Raw genomic sequence first — 23189 nt, 5'->3', positions numbered from 1 at the left:
AGCAAAACAAGATTTTTTTAAGGGGGGGGGGAGGTCAACAACTAGGATAAAACCCATCCACAGTGAGTAGCTTCCAGTGTGACACCAATTCTGCTAGTGTTAGTGGACTGAAAATTCATTAACCCAAGTGTTGGCAGACTTCAACCCTGACTTCTTCCTGTAATGTTTCACTTAGCAAAAAGCATTGGGTAGAGAATAGCTTGTGTTGCCTAATATTTATTGTTTTAGATCTGAGAAGAAAACTTTAGGTGGCAATTAGCTAAAAGGCTTTATAAGAATGGGGCACAACAACCATTTCTGTTTTTAAACCTTAGAGGTAATGAAAAATAGACATAGAAATATGGACTAAAATGATGTAATAAGAATCAGAGGGAGAGACAAAAAAAGAAGGCATTGATACATGCCCCCTTCCCCCTTTTCTTCTGATTGTAAAAAATCTGACACAAAGAACACAGATAACAACTGACATTTATATAGCATTTTATGGCATATGTTTTATGCAGAATGTCTCCTGTGATCTCCACACTAGCTTTGTGAAGTGGGTATTAAGGGGTATTCTTATTTTATAGATGAGAAAAATAAGGCATAGAAAGGTTAAATGATCACAAAGATATTAAGTGGCTTAAATGAGATTCAAAGTTAGCCTGTTTTTTTTTTCTCCCTACTATACTGAGGGTAAAAAAAAAAGATTCTTTTTCTTATTATGTTAATAACCAATTTTATATAGGGGACCCAAAGATCCTCTCTTTTTCTCTGAGTCATTCAAAATCCAGACTCTTAAGGACATTTCTGATCTTGCCCCAACATTCACCCCATCCAGACCATCTTATCTAAGTAGAATTCTTACTCTCATCCCACTGCTGTTCTACTCATGTAGGACTGAGTGAAGAATAAATCCTTTCGTATAGATTGCTGGAGGCAGAATTATCTGGGTGGAGATGAGTTTCTTTGTCCAAGAGTGACAAGATGCTAGTTGTATCCCCTAATCCCTCATTAAAATGAGCCCACTTATCATTATAATATTCATTCTTTCATTAATTGTTAACCAATGAAAATTGATTTTTATACTCAGGGACATGTGCACCCCCCCCCCATCCTTTTCAAGGGTATTTAAGTATTCAGCAGCCTCCATGTGAGGTCTATGGTTTCCAAGAGAACCACTGACCCCAAGGTATTGATTATCTGCTAGCCTAATTAATAAATTGATTAGCCATTACCCAGAAACTATGTCTCTATATCTTTTCATTCATCTCAATACCATGGCTGCCTTCCACACCGACTAAATGAGCACCTTTCTTATCCTTGACAACTTTCATCAATATCTGAAATTTTCACTTTTATTTATTTACTAAAGAATGATACTGATTACAGTCATGTAAAACTCCAGGTCTCCAGCTTTTATCCAACTTCCTCAAATAATTTTTGGGTTTTGGAATAGGAGAGCAAAAGTCTCTAAAGTTATACTAAAGCAAGTAATGTAGGTTTCCAAAAATTGAAAGAAGTGTTTATGTGAGCATTACATTTTCTTCTCCCTGCTAGGCCTCCCAGGAGGCCTAGTCTCAACTGGAGTCAGTAGATGGGATCAGCAGGTTGTAGTTATGATTTCAAAGCCAACAGGCAGGCAGAAGTTGGGGTGAGAACTGGGGAGGGGGAGTCTAGTCTCAGAAAGGAGAGGGGGTAGTGACTGTGATGGAGTAAGGGCTAAGGTCTCAACAAGTAAACCAAGTGGAGAGCCAAAAGAGTGAGCAAAAGTAGTGTGGTCAGAGAGCCAATTAATAATATTAATCTGAAAGTAGGAAGATGAAGACCTACCATAGTGATAGCAACAGCTGTGAGCTCTCCCATAATGATGGTAATTTATGCATCACTTTAAAGGTTTCCAAAGTACAAAACTTAGCATTATATGTGGCTAATAGTAGGTGCTTAATAAATACTTTTTGGCTTGACTTTTTCCACAAACATTTGGGGAGATATATCCTGCAAGGAGTATTCTCACTTTTCTTAGCTTCAGAAGTAGAAAATGCCAGATTTGCAATCAGAAGCCATGGCTCTGCCACTTAGTATTTATGTGATCATTTCTGTTCTCTTAAACCTATTTCCCCATCTATAAAATGAGGAATGAAAATTATCTAAGGACGTTTGTAACTATGAAAGCTATGACTGGTTATATGACACTTCAAGGATTAGAAGCCTTAAAATGTCAGAGCTCCAGAATATAATATAACTGGGGAAGAGAATGACTTTAATTCCTTTACCATATTCTTGACCTTGGATAATTTATTTAACCTTCCTGGGCCTCAGTTTTACCATATAAAAGGAAAAGTTTGGATCAGATCTCTAAGACCTCTTGCTCAAGATTGGGAATTCTTAGCTTTCTTTTGCTGTCATAGACTGTTTTCACAGTCTAGTGAAACCTATGGACTTTTTCTCAGAATAATGTTTTTCAGTGAATAAAATAATATATAGGATTACAAAGGAAACCAATTATATTGAAATAAAGATATAGTTTTTCCCATCCAAGCTTATGGTCTCCTTGAAATCTATCCATGAATCTCCAAGGGGACTTAAGAACCACTGATCTAGTTCAACATCCCTTCTCTTACAAATAAAGAAACAGAGTCTGAGAGAGAGAGAGAGATACAATGATTTGCCTTAGGTGAACCAGTCAGTGGAAGAACCATGGGTTGGATTTAAGTTTTGATTCAAACCAAGGGCTTGTGACTCAACAGCCAGTGTGGTTTTCACAACACCCAAGGGGCTACCTTTGTACGTTAGTGAACTGTGCTGAATAACACTTCTCATGAAATAATGCTTTCCAATGGATGCTCAGTCACATGAGTATCCATAAGCAAGGTGGGAGTGCTGGCCCCTCCTTAAAGGGGTCCAAGACACCACAGGAGTTTCAGCCTCCTTTACCTTGTTGTTTGGGGATTACTTACTCCAGGAATCCTCTGTGCTAGAAGTCTTTGGTTGTATGAAGGATTCCAAAGGATTGAGGAACATGACAATTGCATCCTCCAGTGTCCCCAAGACATTCACTGTTTGACTCATGACCCACTGGCAAGGCCAGAGGGGTTTTAATAAAACCTTGTGCTTTGGCTTGAAAAAATATTCAAGCTGCTTTCTTAGGGCTTGAGCATTTGTATTCCTGCTGAAGAAGAAATAGGTAGCTGTTCCAGTCCCAATTTATTTCTACACTCCCTCTAGGGGTAGTGTTGTTTTAATAGATAGTTCAAGTATCCTACCCTATTATTCTTGTCAGAGGCCAGTAAAATTAATTTTAATTTAAAGAGATAGTGGATTAAAAGAAATGGGGAGGGGTAGTTAGGTGGCACAGTGGATAAAGCACTGGCCTTGGATTCAGGAGAACCTGAGTTCAAATCCAACCTCAGACTCTTGACACTAGCTATGTGACCCTGGGCAAGTCACTTAACACTCATTGCCCGCCCCCCCCCAAAAAAAAAGAAGAATGGGGAGTGGGTGGGGGAGAAGGGAAGGGTTAGAATGAATGAGTGCTGAAGAGCTCTCCCAAACCCTGGCCCTAATCAGCAGCAAACATAGCACTTTGTTGTTGTTATAATTGTTGTTCAGTTGTTTCAGTCACGTTTGACTCTTAGTGACCCCATTTGGAGTTTTCTTGGCAAAGATACTGGGGTAGAAACATATAAGACCCCATTAATTGGGCCATTTATCTGGCCCACAATGACAGAAGAAATTAATTTAAAGAAGCTACAATTTACCATGTAGTTACTATTTCCAAAGAAATTAAAATTAAGTAATCATAGGTAGAGGACGAATGATATGGGGAAAGTAACTCACAGAAAAATACTGATTGATTTTTCTATTCAAAATGTATGACACCCCCTGCCCCCACCTATCAAGAAAGAAGTGACATGCCATTTGTAGTATATCATCAATATAAATTACTTCAATAAGTCTGGTCCCAACTACCTCACAGGGTAGTTTTAAGGATCAACTATGGCAAGAGTTGTAGATGTGCCTTATTAAGTTAAAAAGTACTATTTGTTTATAAGGGGGTACAATTATTAAGGCATTATGAATTTTCTACACAGCCTTTTTATAAAGGAAATCAATACAGATTGAATTTTCCCAAGACATGTACATCAAGTGATCACAGATAATTTATTCATTTCTCCAACACATATTAAGTACCTACTCCATGCATGATACTATGCTAGTCTGTGGTGGTATAGAGACAGATATGACTTGTATGCTTCCTGCATGCAGATGAAAGGAAAAAGTCTGTACTGAAAAGATGTAAGAAAGATTGAATTACATACAAAGACTAGGTTTAGTAAAGTGTTATGAGAAATCTGAGGAGGAAAAAAAATCACTTTTTCTGAGCTTCCTTAGAAATTCACAAATTATATGATTTTCACTGGAGCAAGTGAGGGGCAGGGTCTCCTATGGGAGGGAAAAATCCTCTCATTTGGGCCTAGAAGAAAGTGGCTTCTAAAAATACAGATTGTTGAGGGGATTTGGAGTCCATGACAGGCATGGTGGGTATAAACAAATGTGCAGAGTAGAGGACAACAAGAACAAAGCAGATCAGGAGATGCCAGCCTGTCCTACATTTGAATTTCATCCCTGTCACTCAAATCAAGCAGGAAGGAGGTCTCTAGTGGAATATTTCTAATATTTTTCTCAGTGACTTAGATGAAGGTCTAGATGACATTCTTATCAAATTTTCAGATGACACAGAGTTTGGAAGGATAGTAGTAAACACTTTAGATGACAGTCAGGATCCCCAAATATTCTTGACAGGTTAGAACACTGGGACAAATCTAATGAGAGGAAATTTATTTTATTTTTGGTACAGGTCTGTAGACTTTATTGGTCTAGGGAGTTCTTGGTAAGGAAACTTCTTAAAGGCATGCAGAGTAGCAATTGTCCTGCAATTTTGAATCTTAGAAAATTGCCCAAGGCATTGAACAGGTAAGTGGTTTGTATTAGGTCACATGCTCAGTTTATAAGTTTTCAGAAATGGGGAATTTGAGCCATGGTCTTTTTAATTCTAAGACCAGATCTCTCTCTCTCTCTCTCTCTCTCTCTCTCTCTCTCTCTCTCTCTCTCTCTCTCTCTCTCTCTCTCCCTTCTCTCTCTCTCTCTCTCTCTCTCTCTCTCTCTCTCTCTCTCTCTCTCTTCCCTCCCTACCCCCCCCAGCAATGTACCTCAAAATGATGGCATTTAACAGTAATACTTCTATTCTAAGAATCAACCTCACTTGTATAATATGTAAAGGCATCAGCTAATGAATCAAAGCATGTTGTTTTATGGGAATCCTTTGTAGTTACATCTTTGTGCTGGTATCAGTACATAGAGATACTCTTTAGTCAATGACAAATAGTTGTAACTAGATTGTGGTTTATAGATACTGGGTCATTTGGGGGAAAAAACAAAACAACAGAAACAAACAAACAGGGTTTTAGTGGATTGTGAAATTTAGCATGGAGGAACCTTGTTAAGACTTCCAAGGAAATGAAAGTGCTTTTAGACTTAATTGAGCGAGTTATAGTAGCCTCTGAGGGAGGTGGTAGTGTACCACTGCCCTCTGTCCAGGTTAAACCACATCCTGGTACATTTCATGCAGGTCAGTGAGAAGCATTTTTTTAAAAATGAAATTGATAAGTTGAAGAGCATCTTTATGAGGGAAACCAGGATGATGAAGCATCATGTTCTATGTGAATTAGTGGAAAGAAATGAATTGGTTTTACCCTGGAGAAGAGAGGGGGAGGAAGGAGAGCACTACTCTAAGAGTCCTGAGATTTTTGAAGTATGTCCATGTGAAAGAGAGAGGAGACTTTGTTTTGCTTGGCTCCCAAGGGCAGAAATAGGAGCCATTTGTAGACGTTTTAGAGACACAGATTTTGGTTGAGTATGAAGAAAAAATAACAATTCAAGTTTTCTAAAAATGGAATAGGCTATGCTTGGTGGTAGAGGCTTTTCCCTCACTAGCATCTTCAAGTGGAGACTAGATTATCATGTGTCAGGGATGCTCGAAACTGTCTTCTTTCTCTGGTATGGTTTGAACTAGATGGCCCGGATTTCCTTTGGACTTCTAGGAGATGTTCTGTCATTCCGTGACTTGAAAATCTCTAAGATCCCTTCTAACTAGTTCTATCAGTCCATGAGAACCAAATGTTCAGTGTGAGCATTTATATCTCTGAAATCTACAAGCACTACAAATCACAGTTTGATTATTATTGTTGCTTGTCTAAACTTGAGAAAGTTATGGAGAAGATATTAATACCACTGATTAAACTTAAAAGAGTGAAATGCATATCCCTATCCCACCCCTAAAAACTTGGTTATTACATATTTCCTAGCAGATCCTTGCTTCTAGCTCTAGATTCAAAGAAACCTCCTATTATTTCATGTATAACTATTAGCAAGGTACTTAAGCTATGTGCTTCAATTTAATTATCTATAAATATAGATAATAATACTTTCTGCATCACATAAGGGTATTGGAATAATAAGAGATCATAATATATTTTAAGGTATTTGAAAATATGAAGCAGCATTAAACAACAATTAGAACTGATTATTTAATTGAAGGGATCTAATTGAGTGGAAGGCATGGAAGGCATGTTTGATCAATGAAAGTTTATGTAATAGGATGTTTAGAAATAAATGATTTAAAAAGCTTTCAAGTTTTCACAGTACACTGTAGGAATGGGGAAGAGAGAATTGTATTATTTACCTTATAAAATCTTACATGTATTTTAACAAATAGAATCATCCATTTAAAAAACAAGCACATTCAGTATATTCAAATATTCTACAAATGGGTAAGAATCACTTATAATCATGGATTTCTTATTGGCATTTGAAACAGTTATGGAATTTCTTAAGCCATTTTTTAATGTGAGCACTGTTAATTTTGCTTTCACCCCTTCTTTGTAACCCTCCTCCCCCACTTTCCAAGAAACAAACTTCAGCCTTGCATGTCTAAATAATCAGACTCCCATGTTTTGGAATCTTCATTAATGAGTTTTTACTATTCTTTGTACTGGGTAGTGCTCGATTTGCTTTTTTAGTTATACATTCTTCATAACAATGATGGAAACATTTTAAAGATTCCAGATGGAAACATTCAAGATACATGGAAATAGAATTATCATTATCTAAATGGGGACAGTATCATTTATGCAAGATTTCAAAATGTATTTTACAGGTACTTAAATTCTAATTCATACGCCTGCACTCACTCACACACACACACACACACACACACACACACACACACACACACACACACACACTGGCTAGATAGCTGGTAGCAGTGTGAACTGTTTGCCAAAAGTTATTAAGCAAGATAGTGACAAAGCCAGGATTAGTATTCATACCTGTCTTTTCTGATTATTTTTAACCTAGGCTTCCTTTCTACAGTGTTAAAAGGATTCAAGTTTTTAGCAAACATATGTCAGTGTTATGCCCATGCTAACCTCGTGGGTCAATAACTGTGAATAGTCCCATAAATAGCAGGATTTATGGATAGATTTGCTGTTCATTATTATGTATTTTGGACTTTGCTTACCTTGAAATGGTATATATAATGCATCAACTGATGAATCAAGACATTTTATGTGAATCTTTCTTTGTAGGTCCATCTTTGTGCTAGTATAAGTCCATAGAGATACTCTTTAAACAAAGCGAAATAGTTTTGATATTTCTTATAATGTATATGGACTCATGGCTCTATAACTACTTAACCCAATTCTTAAACAGTTCTTGTTAGATTCAGTAAGACATAGAATCATTAGCTACCATTAATTGCACATATATACCATGTACTAAATACTATACTGGACTACTGGAGGAATATAATGAAAGCTTGATCTCTGCCCACATGAAACTTATATCCATATATATGTGTATGTGTGTGTGTGTGTGTGTATGTGTATATATATATGTATGTGTATATATATATATATGTATGTGTGTGTATGTGTATATATATATATATATATATATATATATATACACATTAAAAAGCCTATATAGAAGGGGCAGCTAGATGGCACAGAGGATAGAGCACCGGCTCTGGATTCAGGAGTACCTGAGTTCAAATCTGACCTCAGACACTTAACACTTACTAGCTGTGTGACCGTGGGCAAGTCACTTAACCTCAATTGCCTCACCAAAACAATAAAATAAAATAAAAAGCCTATATAGAAATGTATAATAATCCATAAGAAATATATTATACCTATGACTATATATGAGAGTATAAGCCAGGTACAAAGTAGTATGCAAGGTTAGAAGATGAGAAGTCATTTTCTGCAGATCAGGAAAGTCTTCATGGAGGAGGCAGCATTCTATTAGAACCTTAAAAGATAGGTCACTTTCAAAAAGGCAAAGAATGAAGGAGGAGGATGAATATTGCAAGCATAGGCAACAGTGTGCAGGAATCCACAGAGCTGGGACAGCATTGGAAATTTATTAGGGATGGCAAAAGTCCTAATTGGTTGGGGCATATTACCTTGTGAATTAACATGAGTAAGGCTGAAAGGACAAGGAGATACTAAGTTATGTAGGGTCTTAAATGCCAGGATTAGGAATTTATATTTAATTCATAAATAAATTTATTTCTGAAGCCAGTGAAATACATGGAATTCAAGGAAGACCACAAATGAGGTGAACTGATTGATATGCCTCCCCACACATTCCAAAATTGGTAGGACAAAAGAGTAGAATTTCTAATAAGAGATATTCTTTTTCACATATTGGTTTGACTGAATGACCACTGAGGTCCATCCAAACATTCAAATTCTGGTATTCTGGGGCTTGAATTGCTAAATGGCATTTGGTCTCCCTTGCCAAGGGATCCCTGGATTTGAACAACTCCTTGTTTTTTCATCACTGGTATATGTAAAATGTTTAGCACTATGCCTGACAAATAATAGGCACTTAATAAATGGTTATTTCCTTAAACCACAACAATCAATGGAACATATAGTGTATTTGGCCACTGCCAAACACCTATATAAAGTCTAGGGAATCCAGACTCCCCCCCCCCCAAAAAAAAAGTATTAGAAAACACACAGAAAAAGAAACAAGACAAAAATGTTCCACTTGTCATTACGCTAGTGAAGAGAAATAAGGTTAACAAAAGGATAGAGCAAAAACTCCTCAGATGCTCAGAATTTGGGCTAAATAGTGGAAGGGTTTATTTTAATATTTAAAAAAATCACTGCTGATGTGAACTTTTCTATTTTAGGCCTCAAGAACTAAAAGGGAGGATAATTTCACTTTAGTTGAATACAAGAAGAGTGCTTGCTTCGGCAGCACATATACTAAAATTGGAATGACACAGAGAAGATTAGCATGGCCCCTGCACAAGGATGACATGCAAATTCATGAAGTTGAATACAAGAAGAGAACAAATAAATGTGTAGATGGGGGAAATTTTACTATTTTTATAGGTTTTCATCAGATACCTAGTTCAGGATGATTCTAAGGGGAAAAATACATAGCATTCTCTCTTCACATCTGTTTTACTCATCATACTTTTGATTATCAATGCAAAACACTTAGTACAAGTTGATATAACCTCACGATTATATGGAAAGGGTGGCCAGGGGGAGTCTGGGCAAGTTTAATTGCTTGTTAACCAGATTAACAGGGCTTTGTTCTAGCATTAAAACTGTCTCCTGTACCTTGGTAAGCATCCCCACTGACACTAAATTTATGATTTTGTTCTGGCATTGATAATGGCTCCATGGTCTGGCTATTTGATCCAATGGGCACCACATTAAGGATGACTGAACCACTTTCAGAGAACTTGCTTTACACTAAAGGTCTCTTGAAGAGTGCCGGGGATGAATCATAGTAAGCAAAAGAAGAGGCAGAGATCTAGACTTATTTTCCTGAAGAAGAAACCTGTGGAATAATGTGACCACAGCAGAGGGAGAACTGGACAACTTTGAGTTCCTTAATCCAGCCAAGGCTGGGACTGAGGGACATCAAGAACCCAAATCACAATATGGAGATATTACCTTACCTCCAACTGCTTCAGTGAATTTTGCTGATTGTAGACCCAAGGGGTTGAAGGAAAAGACACAGTATCAACCTCAAGATTTTTGCCTTTTTGGGGTGGGCCAATCAGTTTGGATAAAACTGTATACGTCCTTTGGAAGATGTTGTTCACTCAGTAGGGAGAGGGATTGATTTTCTCAAGAATTGATTTTTGTTTTGTTTTGTTTCTCCCCCTTCTGGCAGGGCCTCAGTCCTGTGGTAATATATGAGAAACATGAAGGCCCACCAGAAAGAGAGGGAGATATATCATTACTATATGCAGGTTTAGCTGTAAGTCCTTTCTGTTTTGCTAATTTTTGAGGGAAGACAGATAGGGCACATTCAATGTATTGGTAGGTTGAGTGCTTACATTGGAGCAGAGGAGTTGGTTTTTTTGTTTGTTTTGTTTTGTTTTTACTCATTTTATAAAAATTTAGACGCACTTGCTCCTGTCACTTGCTAACTGTATTTTGGGGCAAGTTGGTTAAGCTCTGTGAGCCACAATTTCCTATTCTGTCAAAAGATTCCTTGTAGCCATCAGTCTATGATCCTGCTTCTAGTACTCAGGGCTTACATAGCACTGAACTTGGATCCTGCCAATTCACAGCTATGGTTCTGGCCCATGGTTAGAGCTATGTCTCATTGAGCCAGAATTTTTCCCTTTGAAGTAGATAAAGTGAGCAAGAAATGATGACAAGACAACATCCTGAAGGGAATCAATAGGCTTTTTAGATTAATGAATCACTTCTAATTTTTTCACTGATCTTGGGGGTACTTTTGTTTGTTTCTAATATTGACTTTGGTTTTCTAGTCTCCATATTAACTATTGTAGTTCTAGTCAGAAAACAAGGAGCTGAAACAATGCATTGGATTTCTGGTTATAAGAAAAAAAAACCCAACACTTGTCTGAAGCATTTTCTCATTATAAAAATGGACCTAATTACTAGCATAAACACAATTTAAAAAAAAGTTTGTGCTGGAAAGGCTTGTAATATGTTATGTGGAATGTGTGTTATCCGTGATGGGCTGTAGATATTGTCCCATAAATCATCATCATAATAACAATAAACTAATAATGACCATTATTATTATAATAACAATAATTGATACTTATATAGCATTTACTATGGGCCAGGCATGGTGCTAAGCACTTTACAATTATTATCTCATTTGATCCTCAAAATAACCTGAGGTGCTATTATTATGCTCATTTTATAGGTAAGGAAACTGAATCAAAATGAAGTAATTTTTTTAAGTTATTTGCCCAGGTGAATACAGATATTAAGTGTCTGAGGCCACATATTAATGCAAGTCTTCCTAACTCCAGTCTAGGAACTATATACATGCCCCCCCACCCCCAATAATATTCAAGTGCTTCCTAGGAACCTCAGTAACCTTTCTGACCATGACTACAGGTTTTTAAAAAGCTTTTGTTACTACTGCAGCAAAAAAGGCAATGTGTCTTAGCAGTTCAATAAATAAGAGGCCTGGGTTCCATTCTGATTTTTCATGGACTTAATGGATCTAGGAAAAAAATAGTGAAATGAGAGCAACTGAATCAATAATAAAGTCATTCATCATTGTGCAGTGTGACTTGGAACACAACATCCTTGCCCCACCCTGCCTTTGGGCTTTGGTTTTTTCATTTGCAAAGAGAATAGCTGAACTATAAGTTTTGGTACATTAGAAAAAACAAAACAAAACCCTGGAGTTAGATGACTGGGGTTCAAATTCTGCTTTTGACACACATTACTTCTGTGATTTTAGGCAAGTTATTTGACCTCCCTGGGCCACATTTTTCTTATTTGCAAAAATGAGTAGGTTGGACTAGATCTGCGCTGAGGTCTCTTCCAGCTTTCAATCTATGATCCTATGATTAAGTATAATGGGTAAGGTATACACTTGGGGGCAGAGAAACCAGGGCTTCATATCCTGTCCCAAGCACTTACTAGTTGTGTAACCTTGGCAAGTCACTTAAATCTCTTCATGCCTCAGTTTCCTTATTGTAAAATGGGGATTTGGGCTAGATAGCTTTGGACATCCCTTTAGCTCTAGACCTATGATGTTTTCCAAGCCAACTTCCTTAGTGTCTTGATAAGGAATCTGATTATTGAGGTTGAATGGCTTTCTCAAGGTCACCTGAGTAGCCAATCCTAGATTTGGAACCAGACTCCAGATCTTCAATGTTTGGGAAGGAAGTAGCTTAGGAAAAGCAATTCAACAAAGCAGAGAAAACACATATCATTCGTAATCATTTTGAAAGCAAGTGGCAGTAAGACATTCAAAACATTTTAATCCAAAGGTAAAACAGAGGCAGTTAGGTCCTGCAGTGTATGGTGCATGGTATTTGGAGTCAGGAATGCTTGGCTTTTAATTCTGCCTCAGACACTTACCAGCTATAACCCTGGACAAGTCAATCTCTTTTTGTCTCAGTTCCTTTATCTAAATTGTGGATAATAATATAGCACCTACATCACAGGGTTGTTATGAAAATCAAATGAGCTAACATAAGTTAAGCACTTTGCAAAACTTGAAGGTTTATATAAATGTAAATTATTCTTATTTTTTATTATTTTAAAATGTTCTTTCTTTTTTAATTTTTAATTTATGGAATAAAGAAGCATTTCCATAACAGTGTAATAAAAAAAGATTGTATGTGAAACTGCAAATCTTTTATGTACAACTTGCTTTTTCTTTTAAATATACAATAAATTTATCATGTAATTTTCTTTTTTTTTCTTTTTTTCTTCCCTCCCATCCATTCTAGAGATGGCTGTCATTAGACACAAATAAGTATACATATTTATGCAGTTATTCTATGCATGCTTCTGTTTATCAGTTCTTTTTCCAGATGCAGATAATGCCTTTCTTTCTATTCCTTTATTTTTAATTTGTGCATTTATAGTAGTTAAAATAACAAAATTAAAATAATATCAACATGGGGCAGCTAGGTGGCACAGTAGATAAAGCCCCGGCCCTGGATTCAGAAGTACCTGAGTTCAAATCCAGGCCTTGGACACTTGACACTTACTAGCTGTGTGACCCTGGGCAAGTCACTTAACCCTCACCACCTTGCAGAACAAAATAATAATATCAACATATACATTTAACATTCACATATAATCATCTAGAATGATGATCTTTACCTTTCTTGACCTTGTTGATAACTACACTCAATTGAACACCAATGAAGAATGGAGAAGCCTAAGACTTAAAAGAGACTTTTGAGGCTTTTGGGTCTTACTGCCTATTGTTAAGATCTCACTCTCCTTACAGAAAGCAGCCCAACCTGGGACAACCATAATGGGTTAGGAAATGTTTTCCTCACATCTTCCTCCCTGCATCTTTTATGTAGTTGTTTTCTCAGTTCTTCCCTCTAGAGCTCAGTCAACAAGTCTAAAATTTCTTCCACATGAAAGTCCTTAAAATACTAGGAAATGGCTATCTTGTCATCGCTATGTAAGCTCTTTTTCAAAAGCAAGGCATCTTTCCTTTCGTTTATGTCATTGATAAAAGAAAAATGTTGAATAAAACAAGGCCAAGGAGAGATTTCTGTGGCACTCCGTTAAATGCTTCTTTCTTGATTGAAAAAGATCACTATCCTTTTGGTCCCATTATATAAAGAATTCTGTCCTTATGACACTTAACTGTCCTGTCATCTAGGGCATATCTCTGTGTCTCTTTTATGAGGATATTGTAAGAATTTTTTGTCAAGTATCTTGCTGAAATACAGGTATAGTATGTCTGTGGCATTCCCCTGATCTATCAGTCTAGTAACCCTGTAAAAAAAGTAATGAAGGTTAGACTGGCAGGAAATATATGTCAACAGCCCTTGTTTTTTCTAAAATTCATGCCCCATATTTCCAGTGGCCTGGACATTTTACTTGGCATTCACCACCTCAAAAATAGCACATTTATAACTGAAACAATCTTTTCATACCACCTTTTTTACCCATCCCCCACTGTCAAAACTTGTCTTCATAGAAACAAGCTAGCAGTGAGGATACAAGTTGGCAAAATACTATCATGTTACCTTATACATTTTTAACGAGATTAGAAAAAAACTTTGTAAAGGAATAAAAAATCTTCCCCTACATCTCAAGGGCAGATAGGCAAGGAAAGGGATTAAAGATTGTTTTTCTTAGTGCGTATTATCATCTCCACTTAAAGTTTAATCCACTAGTTCCATTTCATTTTAGCAATTTTTTTTTTGCAACTACTACGTACAATGAACTGTATGTACTATGCACTGTGGATGTAAATAAAAATGAAAGTAAACATAGCATCTTTTCTTTTGTATTCTAAAAATAAATTTAAATAACTATATATAGATGTATTATATATTTTAAACATAAACATAATTAAATATATAATTATCTATCATGTATCTATCTATATCATCTATTTATATCATCCATCTATCTATCTATCTATCTATCTATCTATCTATCTATCTATCTATCTGTCTGTCTGTCTGTCTGTCTGTCTGTCTGTCTGTCTGTCTGTCTGTCTGTCTGTCTATCTATCTATGTAGATATTTTAAACTGGGTTGCTTATTCCCTCCATAGCCATCTTGGTGGCTTCCCTCTCCCCTCTTACACTTTCTCCTAGGGCTCATCACTTTAGTATTTTGTTCAGGAATAAATGTAGATATTAATTAGGTTTTAGCCCTAATCCAGCTCAAACATTCTCAGTTCAAGTAATCCACAATTCTCAGCCTTCATGAGTAGCACGGATTACAGGCATGCCCCACTACACTTGACCCTATATTATATTTCTCAAAACATTACTGGAGATTCAATGTGGTAATACAGGAACAAAGCAAACAGTTTGGAGTCAGAAGCCCTCGGTTTAAATCTTGACTGCTTTGTGTGACTTCTTTGTGCATTGTATATGAGGTCACCTGCCTAACCTGAGGCAAATCACTTTACCTCCCTAGACCTCAGTACCCTTATCTGTAAAATGAAGGCATTGGACTACAACTTCTTCCAGGTCCTTTCTAGCTCTAAATCCTATAATACTAAGGACATAGATTTCCTTCTGTCTTAGAAATTCATTTGAAAATAAAAAAGGAAAAATGAATATATTATATATTATATATAATGTATCCATTTACAGGAAAATAAAAGCCATCAGGAAGGCTGTGCATTTTACTTATAGGAAAGTACCTCAGGCCCATTTAATCTAATTTCATACACAATTTTAGCAAGCTTGTTTACTTGGTTTCCGAACACATGGCATGAAAATCCAAATTAACATGAGGGCCTGCTAAAGGCAGGTAGTAGTAGTAAAAAGTGACAGTTGACCCAGTGATAACAAAGAAGATTAAAAAATAACACACCACAACAACTCTACAAAATCAGGCAGAAGAACTCAAAAAGCCGAGCAGTCTGAGATCATTTAGTAGAGGAGCAAAGAGCCCTATGAATTTTAATGACTCCTGATGGCATCTTTCTTTCTCAGAATGCTAGGACAGTAGGGATTTCTCATGAAGACTGAATCAGAGTTCTAATGAGGTTGAGGTGAGTGAGTTTGCCAAGTGAAGGGTATTGGGATTTTGTTGTTGTTGTCGTTACTATTCAGATCTATGACTTTTATCCCTGTAGGGAATTCATTAGATTGTGAGCTCCTGGAGGGTAAGGACTGTCTTTTGCCTCTTTTTGTATCTCAAGTGCATTAGCACAGTCCCTGGCACTTAGTAGTATTAAGCACATTTTGCTTAATACATGTGTTTTGATTGATTGATTCACAATATGGAGTTCCCATAGTCCCACTTCCCATTATAAACCCTCCAAAGCAGATGGTTGAATTATAGTCTTGCAAAGAACAATTTACACAAAGTTAAATGACTTGTTTATGTCCCCCAGCTGGTATGTGTAAGAGGCTGGTCTTCCTGACTCCAAGCTTCTTCCCTCATACCATGCTACCTTTCACTATTTGGATAGGAGATACAATTTTATATTCTTTACTGGATGCAAAATTATCTAGTCATAGCAAGATTCTGAATGATCGAGAAAAAGTTAAAATATTTCAAACAGCTATTTATTTATTTACTTATATAATCTATCCATTAATTAATTAATTAATTCTTCATTCATTTATTTATTTGTTGTGGGGTTGGGGGATATATAAATCCTCAATGAATCTGATTTGAATATACTTTCTTAATCTGTGTGATTCTTGCCTATGTTTTTTTTTTTCCTCCATAGAACCACCACAAGGGGATGTTGGTGTTCTTCCTCTTAGCATTAACTTTTTTTTGGGGGGGGGAGGTGTTGGAGGAACCTGACTTGATATTTTATTGGTATAGGAAATTTCTGTTGAGACAACTCCCTTTCTGAAAGTAGTCTGGTACCTACTCTGGAACCTGGGATTTCAGAGGGCTACCTGATGTCCTGATATGTTAAACAACTTGCCCAGGTCCCCATTTGGCTTTTTCTTGGCAAAGGTATTAGAATGGCTTGCCATTTCCTATTCCAGCTCATTTTTACAGATGAGGAACTGAGTTAAAGAGGATTAAGTGACTTGCCCAGGGTCATGCAGCCAGATTTGAACTCAGTAAGGTAAATCTTCCTTATTTTTGGTCCAGTACTATGCCACTAACAGTCATAGGCTTATTTATATATGCATTTAGTACTAAAATGTTCATCTAACATACCACCTTTAAGGGAGAGGAAACCAAATTTACACATGTAGTGAAGGGCAGAAAGAAGATTTGAACCCAGATCATCTGACAATAAATATATCATTCTTTGTACTATACCACAGAGGCCACATCCAAATGTCCTGATAAATCTTTCCACTGGACCCAGGTAACTCTGAAGGAAAGAGGGAGGATGATGACTTTGCACAGCACTCCCTCACTTAAATCCAAATTCATTGTAAGTCATGACATCTGACCTAGTCCTCTTAGAGAACAACGGACAAACAACAACAACAAGAAGTACAAACTTTTTGTGGGTTGGTCATCAACTGAAACAATGCTTCTACTAAGTTGCACCACTGTGCAAATCTTAATTATACTTGTAGAATGTGGTCTTTCAAGATTTTCAACCTTACTGTATCACTAGGAGAACATTTGGTTTGAAAAGAATAGTCTTTGCACTCAGGAGCATCTCCGGATCATTAAAGGCACCACATGATTTCCCAGATATAGCCACCATGCAATTGTCATCAGTTCTGGGACCCACTCTTTTTCCATTGTTAGTTCCTGTCCCAAATGTAGATACTGATTTAGTAACTCAGTAGACTAGCCATTGAACTGCATGTGCAATACCATTTAGAAAGATTTTCATCTAAGATATTTGGAATAAAAACAGCTTTGGTGCTCAAAGGGACAAAGCCCTCAGCTAGCTGGAAAATGACTATCCAAAATGACTCATTCCCTGAGGCTTCTTGATAGCCATGATTTTATGGCATTTAGGAAATCATAACAAAATTATACAAGTTCATGAGAAATGTTAGCCCTGTACACTATCACAAATCTCAGTTTCTGCCTCTAGGCATGACATTGGTCAAATAAATTTCTTGTGACCTTATTTGACCCATCTCTAAAATGACATGTTCATATTAGATATTCACATTTCTGATGGAAAGTTAATCAATGGGTTTTTAATTCCTACTAACTTTTCCTTTAAAACCTGCTGGGATTCATGTTATAGTAACTCCAGAAATTGAGGGAGATAAATGGAAAAGGAGGAAATTCTTTCAGCCAGGGGAATCAACTGGCTGAGTTCAATGAACCTCATGCTTTTAAATATCACACAGTTCAAAGCTGTGGGTAGATAGGACCATCCAACATAAGGCATAGGCTGTTCTAGCAGTAACCTATAAAGGAGGGAACATGGCTGCTTGTTGCCTGTCTGCTCACATCAAAATGAACCCACTACGGTGTCCCTACTTATTTCGCTCCCTATCCTGTCCATGAAGCAGTGATATTTTTGGCACTAGAACTGCTACAAACAATTATTTTTAAAAGGAGTGAGGAGGAAATTACCTACTCAAAAAAAAATTAATACTGCGGATTACTCAGAAGCAGCACTGAACTCATGGAAAGGAAATTGAAGAAACAGGTTCTTTCCAACATCAACGTAATGCTAGCTTTCAAAACATTCATTCAGTCTGTGTGCCTGACCAAGACAATGGACAAAGCAGGCTGCCTTTGAGTGGTTATTGTCCAGAGGAAAGATATATGTTGACCACTTCCCCCTCCTCCATTTTTCCCTTTCTTATAATAGGCATGGAACTATGTGATTTCTAGGTTCATTTTGACAGACAAAGAGCTTATTTTGTATCTTTCTTTCTCTGGCTCTTCCAAGTTGAAGTATATAAATATATGTAAAAATTCACCTCCCCCTAGGACTGTGATCTATAAACAAGTCAAGAAATCTTTGCTTCCTTTTTTGATGTGTTAAAAAGGAAGATATATGGCAATTACATTAAATAAACTATCATGGCCTCACAGAACTGAATATGATCAGAACTGCAATGCTTTTTCTTTTTTTTTTTTTCTTTCAGAGTTCAGTTTTTAGAGATGACAAGTAATATGTCAAAGTGAATCCTAAACTCTCAGGTAAGACAATAGGTGTGTTCTCTTCTATACCACAACTCATAGAACTAGAGCTATAGCAGACCACAGAGACCATCTGTACAACCTCTTCATTTTATAGATGAAGAAACCTAAGCCCAGGTCAATTAAGTGACTAGCCCAAGATTACAAAGCTAATAAGTGTTAGTGAATCAACTAAAAAGCTAATTGAAATTATAAACAACTTTAGCAGAGTTGCAGGATACAAAACAAATCCACATACATCATCACCATTTCTATATATTACTAATAAAGCCCAGCAACAATAGATAGAAAAACAAATTCCATTTAAAATAACTATGGCCAATATAAAATACTTGGGAGTCTACCTCCCAAGACAAACATAGCGGTTATATGACCAGAACTGCAAAACACTTCACAAAAATAAAATCAGATCTAAATAATTGGAAAAATATGAATTGCTCATGGGTAGGCAGAGTCAATATAATAAGAATGACAATCCTACTTAAGTTTATTTATTTAGTGCTGTAACAATCAAAAATATTTAATAGAGCTAGAAAATATGATAACAAAATTCATCTGGAAAAATAAAAGTTAAAGGATATCACAGGAATCAATGAAAAAATACTATGAAAGTGGTCTAGAAGTACCAGATCTCAAACTGTACTATAAAGTGGTAATTATCAAAATGTTCTGGGACTGGCTAAGAAATAGAGAGGTTGATCAGTGGAATAGAATAGATAGACACAACACTATAGTAAATGACTATAGTAATCTAGTACATGATAAACCCAAGGATCCAAGATTTTGGAACAAAAACTCATTATTTAATAAAAACTGTTGGGAAAACTGGAAAACAGTATGGCAGAAATGAGGTACAGACCAACATCTCACATCATATACTGAAATAAGGTCAAAATGGGTACATGATTTACAAATAAAGGATGATATGATAAGAAAATTAAAGGAGTGTGGAATTGTCTATCTGTCAGATTTCTGGACAGGCAACGAATTTAGGAGCAAAGAAGATATAGAGAATGAAATTAAATATAAAAGAGATAATTTTTATTATACAAAATTAAAAAGCTTTTGCAAAAACAAAACTAATATAACCAAGATTACAAGACAAGTAGAAAATTGTGAAAGATTTTTTGAAACAAATATCTCTGATAGAGGCCTCACTTCTTAAATATATATAAAGAACTGCATCAAATTTTTAAAAATACAAGTCATTCCCCAATTGATAAATGGTCAATTTGAACAATTTTCAGACAAAGAAATCAAAGTTATCGATAACCACCTGAAAAAATGCTCTAGATCATTATTGATCAGAGAAATGCAAATTAAAACAACTCAGATATCACTTTACATCTATTAGAATGATATGACAAGAATATAAAATATTGGTTGTTGGAGGGATCGTGGGAAAACAGACGCTGGTGGAGTTGTGAAAAGATTCAACCGTTCTGGAGAGCAATTTGGAACTATGCCCAAAGAGCTATAGAATTGTGCATACCCTTTGATCCAGCAATACCACTACTTGGTTTATATCCCAAAAACATCCCCAAAAAGAGAAAAACACCTATTGGTACAAAAATATTTATAGCAGCTCTTTTTGCGGTGGCTAAAAGTTAGAAATCAAAGGGATGCCCATCAATCGGGGAATATGTAAGCAAACTGCGGTATATGATGGAAATGGAAAATTACTGTGCAGTAAGAAATGACAAACAAGATGAATTTTTAAAAGTTTGGAAAGACATGTATGAAATGATGTATTGGGAAGTGATCAGAACCAAGAGAACCCTGTACATAGAGATAGCAATATTGTTCAATGAAGAACTGTGAATGACTTGACTATTCTCAACAATAAAATAATCCAAAACAATCCCAAAAGAATATTGATGATACATACTATCCACCTCCAAAAAAAGAACTGATATTGATGGAACAGACTGAAGCATGCTATTTTTCACATTCTTTTATTAAGTGACAAATATGATGATGTTTTGCATGATCATATATGTATAACTCACATCGGATTGTTTGCTGCCTCAGGAAAAGGGGGGAGGGGAGGGATTGAGGGAGGCATAGAGATTGGAACAGAAAAATATTAATAAAAATGTTTAACCTGAAAAAAAAATGTTAGTGATAGGATTTGACCCCAGCCACTATCATCCCAGAACCAGTGCTTTTCCCACTATATTATAATCTTTTCTACTAGGACTGCTATCTGTTGACCTGCAGAGCAAGGAAGTCCTTGGAATTTCTAGATTGTGTAATTTCCATCATTAGTCTAATCTAGCACATGCTACAAGAAACATCCAAACAGCTTAATGTGTGCATAGTGATAGTGTGTGACAGTTTATAGATACTTTCTCCACACATTATCTCATCTGATCACCATGACTGTCCAGTGAAGTAGGCACTGCTAGCATCATATTCCATTTACAGTTGGGCCAAAAGACACAAAGATAAAATAAAGTCACTTAATTTTTTTTTAAATTTATGATACCATAGCATCATATACAGTATATATAGGGAATGAATTTACATTGCATGTGAAAAATCAAATCTCATAAATTGTATAAATTATTTGAAAATAATTTTTGAAAAGTTATTAAAACATCAGACTCCTTTTTTTTTTCAGGGCAATGAGGGTTAAGTGACTTGTCCAGGGTCACACAGCTAGAAAGTATCAAGTGTCTGAGGCTGTATTTGAACTCGGGTCCTTGTGAATCCAGGGTCAGTGCTTTATTCACTGCACCACCTAGCTGCCCCAATACACCAGTCTCCTTTGTGACTTTTTGCCCACTCTGTAAATATGGAAACTGAAGTTTTGTGTTCATGGTGGACCAAGGACTTAACTCGAGATCTTCCGACTTTAGGCATAATACTTTTTCCACAGCACCAAGTTGTCTCTAACATAAATAGAAGGAAGAAAGACATTGTCTAAACAAAGAAAACATCCATGAGAGGATTGTTCTAATTGTTAGAGCCCTCTGAAAAAAAGAAATAAATAAGACACATGAAATGTCTGGTGTCTCATTATTTTGGGCCTGGATTTTTTTTAAAAAAGAGCTTTTTTTATTCACTCCCAACCTCAAATACATTTTAAATGTACCAAGAAATTAACTTTTAAAAGGAACCTTGTGGTAAAGTTTTCTGTACAGTGAAGAGTCCTTTTGTAATATGACATGAGTTTACTCAAGTTAGGGGTCCACATGTATGTGTATGAGTATTTATGTATATATCCAGTTCATAATTTTCTCATAACTTGCCCATTTTTAAAAAGGTTTTATATATATTTAACCAAATATAATCATTAATTTTTATTTTCATGCTGATAGCTTTGAAACTTCTTTCCCCCAACTGAATTGTACATGAAAACTGGTGATCAGTGTCTAAGATAATAGCCAATCAATGTATTTTGATTATGTCAACCCTCTTGAAGGAGGACTTCTTGCTAATTATTCACTCTCAACATTGAAAGAGAAAGGAGTCTCTCCTTTACTTTTCAACTATATTCATTATATATAAAGTAAATCATTTTAGTGATATTCTAGAATAATAAGCCTATCTTTCTGAATCATTTTCTTGGAACTGGGTTTGTGCCATCCCTCCCCCTCCAAAAAAAGATATATGGCTGATATTGCTGGGTGATGTCAGTCATTAACTCAAATTGTCCCATCATCAATTTGATTGATTGCATAGAAATCTGACATTCATTTTCATGGTTGAGGAGACCTAAGTAACTATGCAGTGATTCTATGTCTGAGGGTAGGTATAGACATATGGAAGCTTCTTTTCCCTTCTTATTTATATACCCAAGGGATAAGAAGGTGCAGTTGATGGAACACAAGAGGTAGACTTAGAGATTCTGGTGATCTTTAGTCAATCACTTAAATCCACTTGTACCTCCATTTCCTAATTTAAAATAAAGAGGTTTTGATAAAGAATATATATATTGTGTAATTTAAAATTTTAAATGTGGGTTCTAATCTGCCCCCCCATCCTAGTTTTGGTGGGAAACTGGCTAAAATCACTGATAAATGAGTTTAGGCTTTTAAAGGATTTATTAAAAGATATAAGATAGTAAAGAGAGAGAAAGATTGAGAACAGATTTCTTATAGCATGGGAATACTAGCTTTCCTAAACTTCCCATTTGTAGTCCTGCCACCAAACCAATGTCTGGAACCAAAAGAGGATCTCAACCCTCAGCGTCTGTGTCCTACTTTGTGTTCTCCTCCCAGAAATGGGAGGTTCTTCAAGCTGATTAGCTAGCGTCATTCAAATCCATTGGTTCCTGTACTTGAAGGTAGTCTAGAGTTAAGTTCAAAGTTTTTAGCTTCTGAGAATAATACCTTCTAAAGGGCTAGCCAGATGTGCTTACAATCTAGTTAACTGAAATGTTTAAAAACTGGAACTCAAAAAAAATATATGCATGAACAATACACTCAAGTTTAGTCTCCGTTATTAAAATCCATCACTTCCTTAAGCCTAGAAATCAACAAAGTAAGAAATTAATCTCTGATTTTTAAAATTTGCTCATTTCTGAGCTCATACTGCAAATTTTACAATTGGCTCTCACGAGGCAATTCAA

The 23189-nt window shown here is 36.1% G+C and overlaps 1 protein-coding gene and 1 non-coding gene across 2 annotated transcripts in view; one reads left to right on the top strand and one right to left on the bottom strand.

Moving 5' to 3' along the window:
- Nucleotides 1-23189, bottom strand: part of FBXL7 (F-box and leucine rich repeat protein 7) — a 503869-nt gene that overhangs the window by 179685 nt on the left and 300995 nt on the right. The window lies entirely within an intron of this gene.
- Nucleotides 9297-9403, top strand: LOC122737554. Its single transcript, XR_006354382.1, has one exon. It is a non-coding gene; the product is annotated as a U6 spliceosomal RNA (small nuclear RNA).

Source organism: Dromiciops gliroides, chromosome 1, assembly GCF_019393635.1.
Source record: "Dromiciops gliroides isolate mDroGli1 chromosome 1, mDroGli1.pri, whole genome shotgun sequence".
Classification (NCBI taxonomy): domain Eukaryota; kingdom Metazoa; phylum Chordata; class Mammalia; order Microbiotheria; family Microbiotheriidae; genus Dromiciops; species Dromiciops gliroides.
This window is presented reverse-complemented; position numbering and strand designations above follow the sequence as displayed.